General features: G+C 39.3%; 1 pseudogene; it reads right to left on the bottom strand.

Annotated features, from left to right (window-relative positions):
• Positions 1 to 1,861: 1,861 nt before the first annotated feature.
• On the bottom strand, positions 1,862 to 3,323 carry LOC143605613 (malonyl-coenzyme A:anthocyanin 3-O-glucoside-6''-O-malonyltransferase pseudogene; annotated as a pseudogene).
• Positions 3,324 to 19,665: the final 16,342 nt, after the last annotated feature.

Raw genomic sequence — 19,665 nt, forward strand, 5'->3', positions numbered from 1 at the left:
CTCGAACCGGAACCTATTTATACCCGGTAATACCCGAAAACCCGAACCGGTTCCATACCCGGAACCGGGGTTTTCCAATACCCCAAACCGGGTATAATACCCGATCTATACCCGAAAAATACTTTAAAAATACCCCTAAAAAGTGAAACCTTTTAAAAAACCAATCTATACCCGAAAAGTACCCGGAAAAAAGCCCAAAAAAACCCGAAAATATGGTTTTTGCAATACCCGAAAATAGGGTATTCAAATACCCGGTTTTATATTTGACCCGAACTCGATGCATAGGGTATGGTTTTAGAGACAATACCCGGACCCGAACCCGACCCGTTTATTACCAATGCCCAATTTTCCAATATTCGGTCATACCCGAACTCGGTTCCATACCCGGAACCGGGTATTTGAAAAACCCGATTTGTGCACCTCTACTCTTATTATAATTACTAACTAGTGTTTTGCCCGGCGCGTTGCGCCTTAGCAGGTCGGTAAAATCCAGGTGGTGGTAGATCCAAAACGATGTCGGTCCAAAGCGTTGTGGCGGTAAACTGACACGAATTTGGCCATTCTCAATTACGTGTACTACTGTACCGGAACTAAAACAAAAAATAATATATATATATATATATATATATATATATAAACATTGAGGTGGACTGTGGGGTGGCTACGATCGATAAACTCGAGCGTTGGTAGAAGCCGAACATTTCCTGTCATAGGCGTTGAGCGGTGAGTCTACGTGAAACCGGTCGGTTTTCGTCACGTTCATTACGGTACAGAACTTAGAGCAACAAAATAAACAAAGGCGTTCAGTAGACTTCCGTTACATTCGTTATAGTAATAAAACTAAAACATGAAAAAGCCCCCAAAATGACAAGAACCAATAATGTGCCGCCAAGTAGCCTAATAGGAACTTGACGTCGCCAAAGTTATCAATTATCTATTAGTAATAGTAATAGTAATAGTAATACCTTATTATTATTGTATTAAGTTGTTTTTTTCTCTACTGGCTTGAGATATAGTGTTCAAACTTTTTGTTTCTTTTATTATGTTTTAGGCTAAGTGTAGTGGGTGTGGGCTCGGGCGACAAAGGGGCAAAATTGGGCGCAAACACCGCCCCCGGGCGATATATGGGGCGAAAAGGGGCGGGGGGCGGGTTGTTTTTCTCGCCGTGGAAGAAGAAATATTATTATTTTATTACATGTTATGTGTGTGTATATATGTTGTGTGTGATATATATATATGTATATATGTTGTGTGTATATTACCAATTTGTAGCCCCTACACCATTACACCCCAAAAACAAATTCGCCTCCTTTGCTGACTGGGCGCCACGTGTCACAATTCGCCCCCATTTGTAGCCCCTCCACTACACATAGCCTTATACATATGGTTTTCAAGCATGGGTCTCTCTGGAAGCAAAAACTTTTTGGGATAAATATACGGTTTGCTCACATCTCATCATCCCAAGACCTCGCTAATATTTTTATTATTGTTGGGATTTTCACTTGATATGTTTATTGTTGTTTAGTTAAACTATGTTTTACGGGATTGGTGGCTCAGTGACATTGACGAAATCCCTTATAAACACTTAAAAGATTGGTTCGAGTCTCAGAAATGAAAAATAAAAAGTTATATGTGCTTCGGAGCATAGCTGCTTTCATGTATGAATATACCGCTTTAATAGTTCTCTATTTCAGAATCACCCAACAGGCTACATTGACTGCTTTATATGATAAGTTGATAACTAGTCAAATGCATTTATGAATTTGACTGTCAATATCCTATATCTTTGACCGATATGAAGAGAGTTACAAAGTTAATATTCATACAAACTAATGATGGTTTGAATAAAAGAGGAGGTGATCAATTTGAACTGAAAGTTGTCAATTTCTATAGATTTATTATTGATGGGAAATGTATACAGGATAGACCAATAATGATTTAACAAGAATATTAAAATATTATGCATCTAGATGTACTCTGTTAACCCATTCTCAAAGATACGAACAAAAGACTCCATCTCCATTGTCGGAAGGCAAACACCAATCTCAATATCTTCGTTCTTTTCTTTGCAGGCATTCATGGATATGGATCCATTATAATCAATGGAAATTGTTTCAAGCTTTTTAGGCTTACCCCACCCGAAATCCATGTCATAAAACCTGAGCTTTGTTGTTCCCGCAACCCCAATGGTAGTTGTAGGAAACCCGTTAGAAAACAAGTCCCCGAATGACTCTATTTCTTTCATGATTCCGTCCTTATCGGTCAAAGTCTTTTGTAGATTCTCCCCGATTAATATTGCAGCCGTCACGAACCCTTCTTTTCCAGTTAACTTTGTGGTGTTTTCCATAGCCATAGACCCTCCAACACAGTTGCCAAAGTAGGTTGGTGGGACCGGGGGATTCATACGCGCCCTACAATCGATGGTGAAACCAAATAGTTGCAGCTCTTCCTTGCGTGTACCGGCTCTACAACTCCAGATATAAGCACATGCAACCGTAAAAGACGAAACATATGCTGCTGTTGGTTGTTGGGTTGAAACCAAATGTTTCAGCTTGTTAAGCACTGTTCGAGTCAATATAAAAGTCGCTCGAAGTTTATCGGTTGGTCCAGAGAGTTTTTGAGGTTGATACTCTTCCTTAAATGTTTCAACTTTCGCATACTTGAGATAACTTTCATCTAGTTTTGGGTTGCTGATCAGCCTGTCATAAACCGGCAAAGTTCCATCAGCTAGAAATGACTCATCTGTACCAAATTGAGCAATCGATGTCCACGCCTTCATGAAATAAAACCTTGTTCTAGCATCACCGAGGCAGTGGTGATTGGTCATACCGATGGAGATTCCTGAGTTTGGAAAAAGGGTCACTTGAACCGAGAACAAGCGAATCTTTGTGGATTCTGATGTTTTATCAGCCTCGCCTAATAGAGGTATAAGATTGTAAAACATTCCACAATCTCGGGGATCGTTTCCGGTTAGTTCGTTGAAATCAAGGTTACTTTCTGCAAAAGTAACCGTGACAGAATTACCTTCAACATAACGGATCTCAGGCTTTTGTGTAGAAGTAGGATATACGAACAAGCTACCGGCAAAAGGAAAAAAAATGTTGAAGGGTGATCGATAACGAGTGTTTGAAAGTTGGAACAATAGTTTCAACGAATTGAGTTTGTGTGATCGACAACTCATAAAAAAATAGATTGTGAATAGGAGGCTGCCTAATCCAGAAGATGTCGTAGAACGTCAGCGGTAACAGCCTGTCACCGACGGTTGCCGCGGGTGGCGAAACTTGGGACTCTTCAACAACATTCAAGTTTGGAATTGAATCCATTCTGTTGTTAACCCTTACTAAATAATCCCAAAATTAAGGTGCTTATATAGGTTAAACTGATAGGAAGGTGATTTGCATTTTGCCATCTCTAATTGTTTATTCCTTTTTCATTTTTTAATTTTTATATCCAGAAAGTTCTTCTCTAATTGTTTATTTCTTTTTCAATTATAAATTTGTATATCCAGAAAATTCTTCCATGCGACGTTGATTCATATGTAGTTGTAGTCCAACTATTGGATATGTTGTGACGTTTGCCGTAACTCCCAAGAATACAAGAGCAGACAACAAGCTTTTTTGATATAAAATGGGGTATTAACAATGCTTCAAAACAGTATTAAAGCACATAATGATGCCAAATACTACTAACCAACTAACATATCTTGTGATTAAGTACAGAGGTTTATCTTGCTAGTGCCTTTTCTTTTTAATATCATATATCGCCACAAGAAAAATATTGAGATTTATATAAAGAGTATTCACACATGATTTGGTATATTTAAATAGTTAATACATCTCATTAATGAAAACACTTTAGGGTCTCGCCACTGTCACCTACAACCTCCACTCCCCGTAACCACCATTGGCACAGTTGTTAATTTTCTAAACGTTTTCCAATATTTATGTTTATCTAAATTACTGCAAATGGTTGATATTCGGTCCTCTTTTGTTTACTGGAATGAACCAATATCCACCATCTATGTGTAGTCATTAAATCAACATCTGACATATCATTAACCGAATTGTTTCATTATCCTTTAATTGTACTAATTTATCACAGCACGGTCAATTCGTTTCTTCATTAGAAATATAGCATCCACTATATAGAGTGAGAGAAAAAGTTTTGGGTTGGTGCCACAAATTTTTAAGTAACTCGTTCTTTGCTCTTTTAGTTTATTTGTTTGGAAGCGTAACGAGTTTAATTTGATGGTGTGGTGGTTGTATTTATTTATTTGGTATTGACTCAGATGCACATGTTTCAAGTCCCTCTGGCTACATCTGTGGCCAGTTAATTAGCAAGTTACGGTTGTCTTGTAGATTTTTTTATACATTAATGTTATGCCTATCTAAGTTGTACTATTGGCTTCAGTGACGGACATACATAGAGGGCAAGGGTACGCTACCCCTCAATTTTTTAACGGTAGTGTAAAAAAAATGTTGGTCGATTTACGTGTTTCGTTACCCCTCACAAAATAAATAGCGTTACCCCTATGGTTTTAAGCCCAATGACATTCTCTATATTCTAACAGTACTCTTGTACTATAACTTAATTTCACGCCCCAGACATATTGGCGGCGCAAAGATATATGATCACCTGATGACCCTGGGGTACTCTATGGAGATAGATTCAGCAACATTTGTTAAGAGGTGCAAGGTTTGTCAACTACAAGGCAACCTCATACATGCTCCAGCCGTGGAGCTCCCTACCCATTTCAAACTTGTGCCCTCGATTTCATCGGGAAAATAACCACTCCCTCGAGGGAAAAATGTTTCATTTTAGTAGCAACAGAGTTGTTATACTTAGCGATTGTATTTCTTGAATATCTTCGAGTTCTTTTCCTTTGACTTTTTGATCAACCTTTCTTGGTAGTATAATATTCCATCAGTCGTATTTGAACGAATTCTTTTCGATGATATACTGTCCTTGTAATTCTTGAACGATATTTTCTAATCATCTTCCTAGATGATAGCTTAAAGCCTTTTTCATTCTAAGTTCCGAATAAAACTTTTCGGTGTCCAGATTTCTTATTGTCTTTTCGAGGTAATGAATATAAACATTTTTGTGTATTAACACGATCTATATGCTAATATTTCATTTATAGCTTAGGGAATTAAATACCCTTCTTTTATTACAAAACTTCTAGTTTAAGAACGATTTACAATTAATATACAAAAGTTAGCTAGTCTTTCTTGACATTTCCTTGATGTGATCTTGTTATTCATTAATCTTGACTAGCTTTTCTTTTCGAGCATTCAGTCTTAAAGTGACCCGTTTCTCCACATGTAAAACATACTCCTAACTTTTTACGGCATTCTTCTATTGTGTGTCCTGCTATCTTGCAGTATGCACAATTGTTTGTATTTTTTAGTCGAAACTTTCCAGTATGTTTCTTTCCACAAGTCTTACAGGCTGACTTGGGAGTACTTTCTTCTTTCTCTAACTTCTCGGAATCTTTTGGTTTCTTGGCTTCTTTGTATTTCTCCTTTTCTTCTTCTTGATTCCTTATCATGCTGTTGATTAAGTATCCAGCCAATTCCATAGCCGAATCAACTGTTTCTGGCATATTGGATCGTACCGTGTCTCTTATTTCTCTTGGTAACCCATATATATAACGAGTTACTTTATTATATTCCGGAGTTAATAGATGTGGAACCAGTCGGCAGTATTCTAGGAATTTAGTATTATATTCCCTAATATTTGTGCCAACAACCTTGTGATTCCATAACTCGGTTTGAATTCGATCCATCTCATGAGTTGGGCAAAATTTCTTCAATATGAGACCTTTGAATGTTTCCCAACTTAAATTATACATTGTTTCTCGGCCCTTGGTTTGAAATACGTTGTTCCGCCATTCAAGGGCTTCTCCCTTGAACATTTGTGAAGAGTACTGGATAGCTGCGGTACATTTGCTTATGGTGACGATTGATTCTTTTTCTTCTAGCCATCTATAGCGGCTATACCATCCGAGTCTCCATGAAATTCTTTAGGATCGTAAACTTTAAAGTTCTTAAAGTTGCATCCTTTTTGGATCTTTCGTTTCTTTCGTTTCTTGTTCCTTGGATTATTATCAGCTGTAGAGCTATCACAAGCTTCTTCTTTTCTTGAAGAAACAGATTTACTTCGACTCCTCTTGTTAGATTTTGGTCGACTTTGACTTGTAGAAAAGTCATTCATAGCTTCCTTAATCATCTTTTGAATTTCTTCTTTATATTGGGCGGGAATTTCATTATCCTTATTTTTAATGTTTCCTTCATTCACAGTTTTCTTGGGAGGACTGTTGTGAGAGTTTGCACTTTCCTCTCTTGACATATTACAATAAAATTTGTAAAAGATAAGTCCAACATTCAAAGAATTCAAAACATATCTTTTATTCATCTTATTATAGTTACAAGAGTGCATATTATTTGTTACAATTATACTCTCTACAGTTACTAAGGTTTTATTTCTTCCAGCGAATGACAAATTTCTTAATCTTGCTATCTTTCTTGATGTTTTTGATAGCCTCCATTTCTTTTTCTTCCACTTCCATTTCCTTCATTGTTTCTTCATTTTGAGTGTGAGCAAAGTAAGGATCTTGAGTTGCCGGAAAATTAAAATATTCTTGTCCGTGAGGATATTCTTCTGGATAAGTCATTACTTCTTTTTCCCTTGACATCATTGGTTTGTTAGATCTACTTGATACGTCTCCATACGTATTTCAATTTGGAATAATCTAAGCAAGTGGAATGTTAGAATCGAATGAATCTGAATCTTCCTCCATTTTTGTGTGGCATGTACTTTAATCGCTAGATATAGGAGTTGGGAGAAAAGACGTTCCCATAAATCCTTTTCCTTTACCAGATCGAGGTAGACATGATCCTTGGCTAGATTGACAATCGGACATCTGCGCGAGGTTAGTTTTAGGGATATGGAGACGTAGAGAGACGTTCATATATTATTCATATAGTTTATATCTTATCCGTATTGGTTTCGAATAATTTCTTTGATACTTTTCAACTAAGTATCTAATTTGTTTGAATCAATATTTGTAATATAAGTTTTCCAAAACTTATCCTTAATCAAAGCCTAGGTATAATTAAATACCTAATTCGCTAAGATTGATGGCTCTGATACCAACCTGTCACACCCCGACTTAGGGCCTAGGCGTGTGACCACAAGTTGGTACCTGTTTTGTAAAAACATCAGAGTTGCAGTTTATAGCGGAAGTCTTTAAAATATTTATATTGGAAACTTAATAAAATCTCGGGTTTAAATACCCGGTTGATATTTCAAATATATTTCTTTATAAAACATAACTCTTTTTAATATTTTGAATAAATATATGAGCCATCAAATAGCATCTAATGACTATAACTCCAATATTCTATTCCTTCTTACTTGTTTGTTCTAACCTTTCTTCGTTCCCTGTAACATGGGTGGGAAAATACGTCAGCACAAAGCCGGTGAATAACGCTGACTCTAAAAAATATCTTTTCAATACCTTTTTGAAACCAACAATAATACCTTTGTGACTACTCATTAGGCACCCAACCTAAGTACCATGTATAATTAATTATATTCACAATATCATTTCTCTGAACAGTCCCGTAGAACTTCAGAGGCATGTTGATGATATGCATGGCCTCGGGGAAATGTCGAGTCACCATGTATGTTTGGATCCAGACACATGTATACTCTTAATCAGAGTGTCTGTTTCTTATTATTGTAGACAAAGCTTTTAAGGATTCGTAAATACTATGCAAACATTCTAACTCAATATAAAAGGTTTGGGCGTATTCACCTTTTCTGTTTATAATCAGTTTCTGATACTGATTCCTGTTTTCTGTTCTCTTCTTCTTGTTTTGTTACCTCGGACCTATAGTACGAGAATAACATTTGTATAAATAACTAGATCATCGATAGCTTTAGACCTTTAGTCTATTTTGGTATAACTTCAACCTTGATAAAATCATTTGTTTATAAAACATTTGGACCTTTAGTCATTCTCTTTATTTACCAATTATATGCTACGTTTCTTCTTCAGAAAGAAACGTCTATACTGAGTTTCTTCTTCAAGAAGAAACATTATTTAACTATACTCTTTGAATATTATATTTCTTAATATTAAAGAAATATTATTTTAACTATAACCTTTGCTTAAGAAAAGTTATATTATTCTTAATCGTAATCAAGGTTCGGGCTATACACCTGTCTATGGTCTAAGCCATTTATAATAATAAAATAATAACTTAAGCAGAACCCCTTACCTCGCACGGGTATTCGGAGTTAGATATTCCTAAGTTTATACGGGCAACACTTCTACTCTATACGCACGTTCATGATCAACCTTCCTTGGCACGCAAATCGAGGCAATGTGTAGTCATCGTCGGGTCGTGCACGTACTTCGAGGCGGAACGTCGTGTTAATTTTGGGTGGCACGCACTTTGAGGAAAACACCGGGTATTTGGCACGGATTACGAGATGATATTTGTCGGGTCGGTGGCACGTGAAACGGTGTTCGGTACGCAAACCGAGGTAGAGAGAGTGTAAATCTAGAGAGAGAGGATGTGGTGTGAGGGAATGAGCCGTGAGGCTCCCCTTTTATAGACAATTTTGGATCCCATCGCGTTACGCGATGGGCCCCTTTTTCAACACCGTCGCGTATCGCGACGGGTACCTTTCTGAGCTCGCGCCACGTGTCGCCACGTGGCCTGACACGTCTGCCACGTGTCACCAGAGTGTGACACGTGTGTGATGCGTCATCACGGCCCATCGCGATACGCCATGGCCGTCTCCTTGGACTCATCGCGTAGCACGATGGGTCCATGGAAATTATTTTTCATTACGCGATGGGTCCGTGGAAATTATTTTTCATTTTCAGTCCCTTGTCTTTAGTAGATTGTCATATCTGGGTTTAGTTCTCGTTGTCCAAAATTACTAAGGCGTCTCTCAAGCGGCTCGCGGCGATGCGAGCGTGCGAAGTGCAAAGTGCGCCATCAAAGCGCCACATTGCGCCAAACGCCCTTCGCCGTCGCCATCGCCTTCGCCCGAGGCCAAGCCCGTGCGCGTGCTCGTCAGGTGCTATGCACCCTCCGCTAGGACCAATTGGTGCATGATATTCATAACAGAATATTACTATGGAAAATCTCTTCCTTATAAAGAGCTTCCATTTCTTAACCACTTTCCATGTGGGATGGATTCCATTTCTCTTATTATACCCAAGTGTAAGGCTTCTACTTTCTTACATCTTTCCATGTGGGATGAAGTTTTCTTCATATAAGAAGACTTAACTTAGGAAATATTTTTATTTCCTTATTTTTCTTATATTTCCATTATTTAATATTTTCTCATGACTTGTTTATATATTATTTTTGATCCCTCAACTTTCTTAAGTTGTCAAATTTGGATCAAAATTTTGGGGATGTTACAATATTGAAGTTACACAATTCTCCATATCATCATTATAACCCTGCTCTCGTCCCATCACAGTTAGTTCTCATCCGTTACCTTTCTCTCTTCCCTTTTTCCATTTTTCCGGTGACCATCTGCCTCCTTTCTTGACATCCTTTCATTGTGTTTTTCGTCCAGGTTAGTGTTGATCTTCCCTCTTTTCTTTCTTAATCATGAGTCATGAAGGTTTATCCACCGTAACCTCTACATTTAATTAAGAGATGATGCTTTCTTTGTGCTCGAAATACCGTATACCGTTATCTCTATCTCCTACACTTCCTAGTCCTGGTGAAACGGCGATCGGCCGCCCGAACCTAATAGTTTTATATACCAAGAACCTTGAATGCGCCAATATCCGATACCCACTTACCGACTTTTAGATGGCCTTGTTGAAGTATCACCGATTAGGGTTTTCTCAAGTCCATCCACTTGGTTTTCTACGTGTAACACATTTTGAAATCGCTTGTTGAGCCTTGGGTGGTTTTTCCACAGTACCATTATTCCGGCGATTTTATCATTTAAAAACCGATGGTGATTGGTTCACCTTCGAACGTTGTTCGGTAGAAAAATACCCCTCATGTTACTCGAAAATGCCCACTGGTTTTTACCCATGAGAGTGGAAAGACAGATTTTTATTTGTTCCCCTAATTTTGCACCTGGTCTACATCGTTGTCGACTTTTATCCTCTACCATTAATGATTTAGCGCCAGGTCCACCTACGAGCCAAGATGGTTTGTACAAACTGCTTGTTGCTGATAAAACGGACCCCATGACTTACCCTGAGCCCTTGTTGTACATGGCCAGGTTGAGCCAAATATGGTCTGACCCGTCAACTCAACCGACTATGCTCAAGGGTGGCAGAGGTCATTTATTATCGTATGCTTTTTTATTTTGATTTGTTATGTGTCTCTGGTTATTGACACCTAAAATTATTTTTTTTGCAGAGATGAGCTTAACGGAAATCCTTCTTAAAGGTTCATTGAAAACAACATAATTTGTTAAGGTCCCAGTGTCTCCAGCTCCCAGTTCTGAGATGAGTGCTCCAGTTAGTTCGGCTTCTTTGGACCCATCCGCTCCTGATTCTGTTACCAGGGCTCATGTTGAGGACACTCCCAAACGAAAAACCCACTTTCAGATATATTCGATGCTTCCATGAAGAATAGGCTACGAAGCTCAAAGCGTGCTTACCTTGCTAAAACATCATCCTCATTACCTCTCCCTTAGTCTTCTCACGAGGTAGTGGATTTGGACACGGACTTTGGCCTCCCCATTATTACACCTGCTTGGGGGCATCAAGAAGCGGGTTCCTCTAAATATATCCAAGCTGACCCTAAAGGAAAACAACCTCAAATGCCCAACTCACCACCAAGCAATCCTCCCATTCCAGACTCGGATGGGTCTTCGACACGTGATATTTTTATCCCCAAATACAAATTGGTTGTGGGGGCTTCTGTCAACACCCCCCCCCCCAACTAGCTCATGATTTATAGACCGAAGTTACCCCCACCGCCGTGGATTATGATTACATCCAATCGTTGACTGCTAATTCTCTGGTGAGCGAGTTTGGAACCTATATTTATCGTGCTTTGGCTTTGGGGGCGGCCACTCGCTAGGCCATGATTGATGTCGGTCGTATCCTGCGCCAAAATCAAGAGGAAATTGTTGGCTTGAAGCGTTCGGCTGAGAAAGACAAGCAAAAAATTCAAGAGTTGAGGCAGAAGGTTGTTCTTGCTGAGGAAAAGAACTTGGAGATGTCTTGTTTGGAAGCCGGTTTAAAGACCCCCGAGAGTTAGATAGTGCAGCTATAAGCCGATGTGTCAGCTGCAAAAGGTCACATGATTGAGTTGGAAACCAAGTATGCCACTTCCCAATTAGCTTAGGAGAAACTTCATGAGGTTAGTGTTCCTTCCCTGTCCCTTTGTATAATGACTTACGATGTGTATATTTGGCTTGAGGCTCTTCTTTTTGGGGTGATCTGTGTTCTCAGCTGGAGACTGCCCTTCAACAAGAACATGTGAAGCATGAAGACTTCAAGAGGGAGGCTGATTTGGCTCAAGCTCAGCAGGATCAGCTCATCAAGGAACTCCGTCAAGGGTATGACAGGCTGTAGCAGCATCTGGGTTGTACTCAGGCGGACCGGATATGGATGGTGACTAAAGGATTTAGGTTGGTTCATGAGAGGGCTTGGCCATGTCGTGAGACCTGTCTAGTGCGAGATGTTCTGAACCGAGCCGTTTTTGCTTCGGGGTTCCAACAAGGAGTTCAAGCTAGTTATGACCACATTGCTCAAGGAACTCCCATCCTCGAAGTCCCTTCGTTTTCTGAGACTGTTGTGACCGAAGCTGAAGAAGCATCTGTTACTTACAACACTCATGTGCCTCTGATCTTGCTCCAACTCTCTGCTGCTCCTGTGATTTCAGTAGATGAGATAAAAGCGTTGTTCTCCGTGGTTGATCCTCTTTCCCATTTCCCGTAGGCGGTGGGGTTTGAAATGTGTTTGGTGTTTCCATGTTTTATGAACTATTTTCCTTGCTTTTCATGTTTTGTGTGACTGCTTGTGCATCAACCTCATAGAGGTTCAGACTTTATGCTAGTATTATGTCCCTCGGTGCTAAGTAAGACTTATGTTATTTGTATGTTATGCTTTGATCGTGTTTGCTTATGATCTTTTTCAGAGTCACTTGACTCTTATTATTATTTTGGTTAACCGTGTAGCTTACCGGAGAGGCCTTCCCCATGCCCTTTGTGGCGTGTAGGTATGATGTTAATAGTATGGATGGGCCCATTAGTTTTTTCTCCTTGAGAGAGGATGATCTTTGTTGTTAGATTAGTCAACAGATAATTTTTGTTTGTTTGTTGGGAGTTATCCCATTTTAACATGTGAATACATACTCTATTTCTCAAACAAAATTCCTTGTCATTGAGTTTTTCTTACATTACACATATGAGTTACAAAAAAACTAGTCAAGATCAATTGTCATGTGTAAATGCCCTCTCGGAGAGGTTATTGTGAAATTCTCATATTCCATATTAGAGTCACGTTGCCATTAAGTTATCCCAAAATGTTGTGTTCTTGGCTTAACGCGCTCCCCTTCCCTCCCCTTGAGGAGCTCAAGCATAATATTTTCTTAATTGCATGGAGTTCCAAGTCCTAGGGACTTCTTCTCCTGAGTGATATGCCAATTTGTTCGAACCTTTCTCTCCTGCCTAAATGACCTGGTAGGGTCCTTCCCATCTGGGCCCCAATTTCCCTTGATCTTCCTGCCTACTTGCCTAGTTTTCTCTCATGCCCAAGTCCCCCACTTTGAACTTAACTTCCCTCACACTTGATTTGTAGTATTTCTCGATCTTCTTCTTGTACTCGACCTCTCTCCTGGCCGCCATCTCTTTTCTTTCTTCGGCCAGGTTTAGGTTCAGCCTAAGATCTCTCTCGTTTTCATGCTCGGTTAGTTGAGTTTGGTTAGGTGGCAATCCGATCTCAACGGGTATCATGGCTTCGGTCTCGTAGGTCAAACTAAAGGGGGTCTCCCCATGGCTAACTTTGGGCTTCTGTCAAACCAGCCTGTTTTTATACCCTCCATGATGCTACGATTTGCTCTTTCCACTTGTCTGTTGGCCTTGGGATGAGCAAAGAACGTGAAAATCTGCTTGATTTTTTATTGATAACACCATTCTTGAAAGAGCCCCCCCGCAAACTGCTTCCCATTGTCGCTCACAATAGAGTGGGGGAGTCCAAAATGACACACGATGTTCTCCCAGACAAATCTTTCCCCTTAACTCTTCATAACTATCTATACTTCTAGGCTTGAGGCTGTCAAACCAGATCCGGGCTACCCCAGTCAAAGTTTGAGGGAACATCGAACACCATGCAAGCATAGACCACCTACTAACCGTTCTGGCTCCCTGAAAAGAAAGTAGATGATCCTCTGGATCTTGAATCCTGTCATATTTATCTACAGTGGTTGGATAACGAAGCTTGGGGGCAGAATGGCGTCGGCTACCCGCCGGGTGAACTTTGACACATCCAACGTATCAGAGGGTTGGTATGGTGTATCCAGCGTACTCAGGGAGGTTTCTTCCTTTCCATTCCCTTTAACTGAAGAGAGATGAGTAACGAGAGACTCCAGTAGCACATTCGAATCTTTTTCAGGGGTGCTCTTAGGCTCTTCTTCGACCTCTTGTTCGGGAGTTTCGAATGATAACCTTGTCTTTACGATCATCAGCTTTTCTCTTTTCTCTTGTTCTTCTAAACACGCTTTTAATGCATCTTTATGGGCTCGCACGAACATCGGGGATATCTTCCACATTTCTTCTGTGTTTTCTTCCTTTTCAGTCCCATTTCCTTGCATTTCCCCTTTGTCTGTTTCGTCTTCGATCAATGCCAGCCCAACGGTAATTTTCGACCCATCCACTGAATGGTGTGCAGGGTTTCCCCCCTTTAGAGTGATTATGGTGCTATCTTCGTCAAGAGCCGAGCGGAAAACCATGGGCATTCCCCTCGAATTAGGATCAGCCAACCTTTCTAAAACCGTTGGTGAGACTTTGTAAGACCCCAAACCCGGGAATCCTACAGTTGATTGTTATTTCAATCAAACTCAATTTTTAAAAGATAAACTAGTTTTATGTAATTCAAAAATCCAACATAGAGTATTCTTGCAGCGGAAAAGTTAATAAAACATCCAAACATTGATTTTAAGACCAGAAAAGTAGTTCATGATTGTCTTAATTATTAAAATGGTAAAGAGCTTCGACTAGAACTGCCTCGAGATCTCGATTAGTCTTGAGCACCTCCAAGCAGCAATCTCATCCACATTCAACCTGCAATCAATCTAACATACACACAAAGTCATCTTGAGCTGAGTGAATTCATGCTTTTATAAGTGTAAGATATCAAAGAATAGTCAAAATATTCAACATACGACTTCCATAAAATGAATTAATAAATAAATAAATGATTTTTCCTCAGTTAAGCACATAACACGGGTCACATCCTCTCAAGTCCAAAACACAAGGTTAAGTACTCGAACAAACTTCACCCCAAGGACAGATAAACTGTCAGGGGATTCTTAAACATCCATTAACCCCAAGGACAGTCTTCCTGTCCCGGGACTCCTCACCTTAACCCCCAAACGGGAAATTAAGGAATTTTATACTTCTCTTCGACCCAGTCACGGCTTAACAAAAATATTCACGTGGTGGCCACACACACACATCTATATATAACAAACATCAAACATACAAACTTCCAAACATATATAGTAAAAATAACATAAACTATGCAATGTCATCGAAACGGTTCAAAAGGGTAAAATCGTTATAAAGTGTGTATGCTAGCCCAAAACGTAAAACATTTAAAAAGGGGCATCAAAAAACTCACCTAAAACGAATCACAAAAATATCACAACTGGATCATATAGCTAATCACTCACAAATCACAATCCTGTCAAGTTAAAACACAAAACAATCACTAACTAGAACGCAACGACTCGCATATTCTACGAGACGTCCTATTGTGCTTGAATTGACCCATGGCCTCACCCAACCTTCATATTCATCCACATCAGCCCCGGAGATCTTAAATTACCAAAAATTCCCTACCAATATTAGCACCACCAATGGTTCCCCAAACTATGTCTGTTTAACGTTAACTGTGTCGAATTCGTGCATTAACGAACCGATTAACCAACCACCAACCAAACCATACCCATTTTGATAACATTAGACATTATTACAGCCTACCCATAAATATTTAACCACCCAAGTTGATGGGGTTTGAAATCTCATCATTTTCCCCTTTAATTCACAATTAACCGATTTTACGCGCTATTACAATTCTATTAAGGAATCACCAACCAAACCAGCCCCTATAACCAAAATAATAAATTTCCTACTGTCCTTAAACTAACATAAGACCCCTCAAACTGATCGGGTTGACCGTCCCTTCACACAATACCCGAAAGACAACAATTAAAGATTTCATCTCTCAAGAACCCTAGAAATCGGTTACTAACAATTGACCTATCAAAACAACTTCAATGATTGTGAAATTTTAGTATGATATACTAGATACCTGGAATCTTTTGACAAAAAAAAACTCAAACTTTTGACCTCGGGAAGCATACCAATTGATTTAAATCCAAATAAGTCCCTAGTTCATGAAATGGATAAATTGACTATCTTAACGACCTATATTATGAAATTAAAGATTAGGACAGTGTGTACACACCTGTAGCAACCTCTAGAAGCTTGGAATCGATTTAGAATGATCAAAATGAAGGGTTTGAAGGGGATGAGAATTGCGATCGGTAGATTGGTTTAGGGGGGAGGTTTGGGTTATAATATTCCAATTTTTACATTTTTAGCCCTTGTATTTTGCCATTAGATCCTCTTTGCTCCCAAACTAGATAAGACACCTCCTTGGACATGACCATAGGTCCCCGAGCCCTCAAGCGAAACCCGAGAATTTAATTTACAAAATCTACACTCGTATTATTCGGTTTACAAGAATTTAGGGGTGTTACAAGTCTACCCCCTTACATTAGGATTCGTCCCCAAATCCCGCTGATTCGGAAACAAGTGCGGGTAGAGTTTCATCGTCTCGTCCTCCAATTCTCAAGTAGCCTCGGAACCTCTGCGGTGCCTCCAATGCACCTTCACCTGCCTCACCACCTTATTCCTCAAGTGCTTCTCCTTATAGTCAAGGATGGCAGCAGGCTGCACAACGTAATTCAATTTCGCGTCTAGTTCAATGTCATCAAGAGGTACATGTGCCTCCCCGTCCGCCAAACACTTTCTGAGATGCGATACGTGAAAATTAGTATGAATTCCTTTAAGCTCTTCAGGTAGCTCCAACCTATATGCTACCTCCCCAACTCGTTTCACAGTTCTGAATGGACCGATGAATATGGGGCTTAGCTTCCCTCTCTTACGAAACCGAATGATACCCTTCTATGGAGAAACCTTCAACATAACTCGTTCACCTTCCTCAAACTCTATAGGCATCCGCCTTTTATCCGCGTAAGACTTTTGTCTGTCCTTCACTGCCTTCATAAAAACTTTGATTTTGTCAAGCTTTTCCGTGGTAGCCACCACGACATCCAAGCTACCCAGCTATTTTCATCCAATCGAACCCCAACAAACAGGAGTCCTACACCTCCGACCGTATAACATCTCTAATGGCGGCATCCCAATAGTGGCATGGTAGCTGTTATTATATGAGAACTCAGCTAAAGGAAAATGCAGATCCCAATTACCCCCAAAGTCAATCACACATGCCCTCAACATATCCTTCAGGGTCTGAATGGTCCTTTTGGACTGACCATCCGTCTGCGGGTGATAAGTTGTGCTGATATGAAGTTTGGTCCCCATATCCTCATGAAATATCTCCTATAAGTCCCGAATCTGGATCACTACAATATGATATAAACCTAGACACGATTTAAGTGCGGAATCCTAACACCGTGATGATTCAAGAAAGATGTAGAGAAATAATATAAATATGATAAACACAATAATATTCCAAATGCACACGATTATATTGATAAACCATCTGGTATATGAGATTACACAACTCGGTATTGCTCTCTTGATGGTGACTATGAAAGTATGAGAGAGGTCTAGTCTGTCTAGCCTAATTATCAAATAAAATATACTTTATATAGTTAGCATTTACAAGAGGTCCAATGACCAAGCCCAACTAAACCCAAACATAAACCAACATGATTTCTATATTGCTAGCCCTTCCCAACCGAAATCCATAGGGATTTCGGTATTACATGCTTCAAGCCATAAATTCCATATTGTATAATACTTCGACTCTTCTAGATTATTTCTCTTTTCTCTTAATCATGGTCTCTTGATATGTGTCAGTCTAACCAAATCGTGACCTAACATCTCCCAAAACATAGAAGTAAAACGCCTGTCTCTATCCGACACAATGGACACTTGAACCACGTGTCGAGCCACTATCTCGCGATAGGCTAACTGCTCTGAATTATAAGTTTCCCTCATGGGTATGGAATGTGCACTCTTGATCAATCGGGCCACCACCACCCAAATAGTATCATACCCTCTCTTGGGCGTACGAGGTAGTTTAGTAATGAAATCCATTGTAAGGTGGTCCCACTTAAGGATGGAATTTCCCGTATGGCCTCTGGTGCTCCGCCTTAACATGTGAACACGTCAAACACTTACTTACGTACTGAGTCACATCATACTTCATCGCTAGCCACCAATAATTCTTCTTAAGATCTTGGTACATCTTTGTCGCGCCCAGATGAATGGAATAGCGTGTCTTGTGTAAGGACCCATTACCGGTGCCCTACATTGGACGTTAGATTTAAACACAGTTCAAAATATCAGAGTTAATTAAAACTTTCACGGAATTGATAAAACCTCAAACATTCATTACAATCGTTTAACTTGTCTTTAAAATCATAACATAAAAACATATTATTTAACATCATGACAAATCCTTCTGCAGATGCCAGCTTCTTCAAATCCGGCATGTGTCCTTCTCTCAAGCCAATTGTCTCAGTCTATTAACCTGCGTGCATACTAAAAGTCAGCTGCGCTTAGTGATAACTACATACTTTCATACATACTTCATACTTTCATACAACATACAACACATTCATAACTACATACTTTCATACATACTTCATACTTTCATACTTTCATTTATAATACTTACTTACCTTCATACGTTCTTTCTTTCATATTCATACATTACGTTTTAAAGAGCATTACGCCCTATAACCATCACATATATTATTAGGGTATGCACCCCTTAAACCTTCGCATATATTATTAGGGTATGTAACCATTTATCCTTCGCATATATTATTAGGGTATGCAACCCTTTATCCTTCGCATATAGTATTAGGGTATGCAACCCTTTAACCTTCGCATATATTATTAGGGTATGCCACCCTTTAACCTTCGCATATATTATTAGGGTATGCAACCCTTTAACCTTACTTTACCTTTCATTATCATTACCATTATCACATTCATACAAACCTTTCATACCCTGTTCATACATACGTCCTTATTCACATGCTCATATCATACATACTACACTATTCCTTCCTTAACAATACGGGATATATCCGAAGATCGTTCACGTACTGTCAAGCATGCATTCATAATATAAACATAACTATAAAATTCATCATTAAGACATACACTTACCATTTAAAGTAAGTGTATTAACATTCACATTGAGTATGCACACAGCCCCAAAAACATAACAAGGAAGTGGGGCTAGAAACTCACTTGAATTCGGTTACGTTCACCGTTAATGGTTATTCCTTTCCTTAGTTGTGCGCGACTAACTGTATAACAATTACATGTATCAATTAACTATCACTACCCATATCGCGTTTCTAGTCTCATTATAATCCTCAACGAACGGGGGTCCGGGGGCAGCACCCCTGGAAACGGGGTTCTAGGGGCGGCAGCCCCTAGCGGGGTGCAAGAGGCAGAGCCCCTGGCTGGGGTTAACGAATTAAGCCTAATTCATTATCTGAACATAGCCTGATTCATGGTCTAATTTTTTATCAGAACATGGCCTGCTTAGTTACATTAACTTAGCGAATTGGTGAGTAACGAATCACCTGATTCGTTATCTGAATCGTTATCTTACATGATCTGATTCATTATCCTAGTTCGTTAGCCTAATTCGTTATCTTGTCATGACTTGATTCGTTATCTTAATATAACGAATGGATATATAACGAATTAGTGGTTCATTCGTTATCAAGTCGCACGAATGAATCCCATTCGTTATGACCGAGTAACGAATGACCAGTCATAACAAATTATCAACAGTTCTTATCCAGACTTTGACTCACGGTCAAAGTCAAAATCGTCAAGAACACGAAATGGTCAACATGTACAAGATCTGCAATAAACCTTTGATTCTTAATGAAACAACACGATTTAGGTATCAACGAACTCGGAATCAAGGCACCTACAAACCCTAATCATCAAGCCTTCCAAATATTACGTTTTAAAGGGTGCGATGGCTAAATATATACATACGGTTTCTTCATACACGAATTAACCCATCAAATGTTAATCAATTTCAGTAAGTTTTGTTTCGTTGGATTCATTTTTACCGTTTATACTCATATCTAGGATCATTAAACGAATCTGAACCTTAATGAACAAACTTCCATTGTAAACGTACCT

The sequence above is a fragment of the Bidens hawaiensis genome, unplaced genomic scaffold, assembly GCF_021521415.1.
Source record: "Bidens hawaiensis isolate Kalapana, Puna unplaced genomic scaffold, B.hawaiensis_p1.1 tig00070394_1, whole genome shotgun sequence".
NCBI classification, from domain to species: Eukaryota; Viridiplantae; Streptophyta; class Magnoliopsida; order Asterales; family Asteraceae; genus Bidens; species Bidens hawaiensis.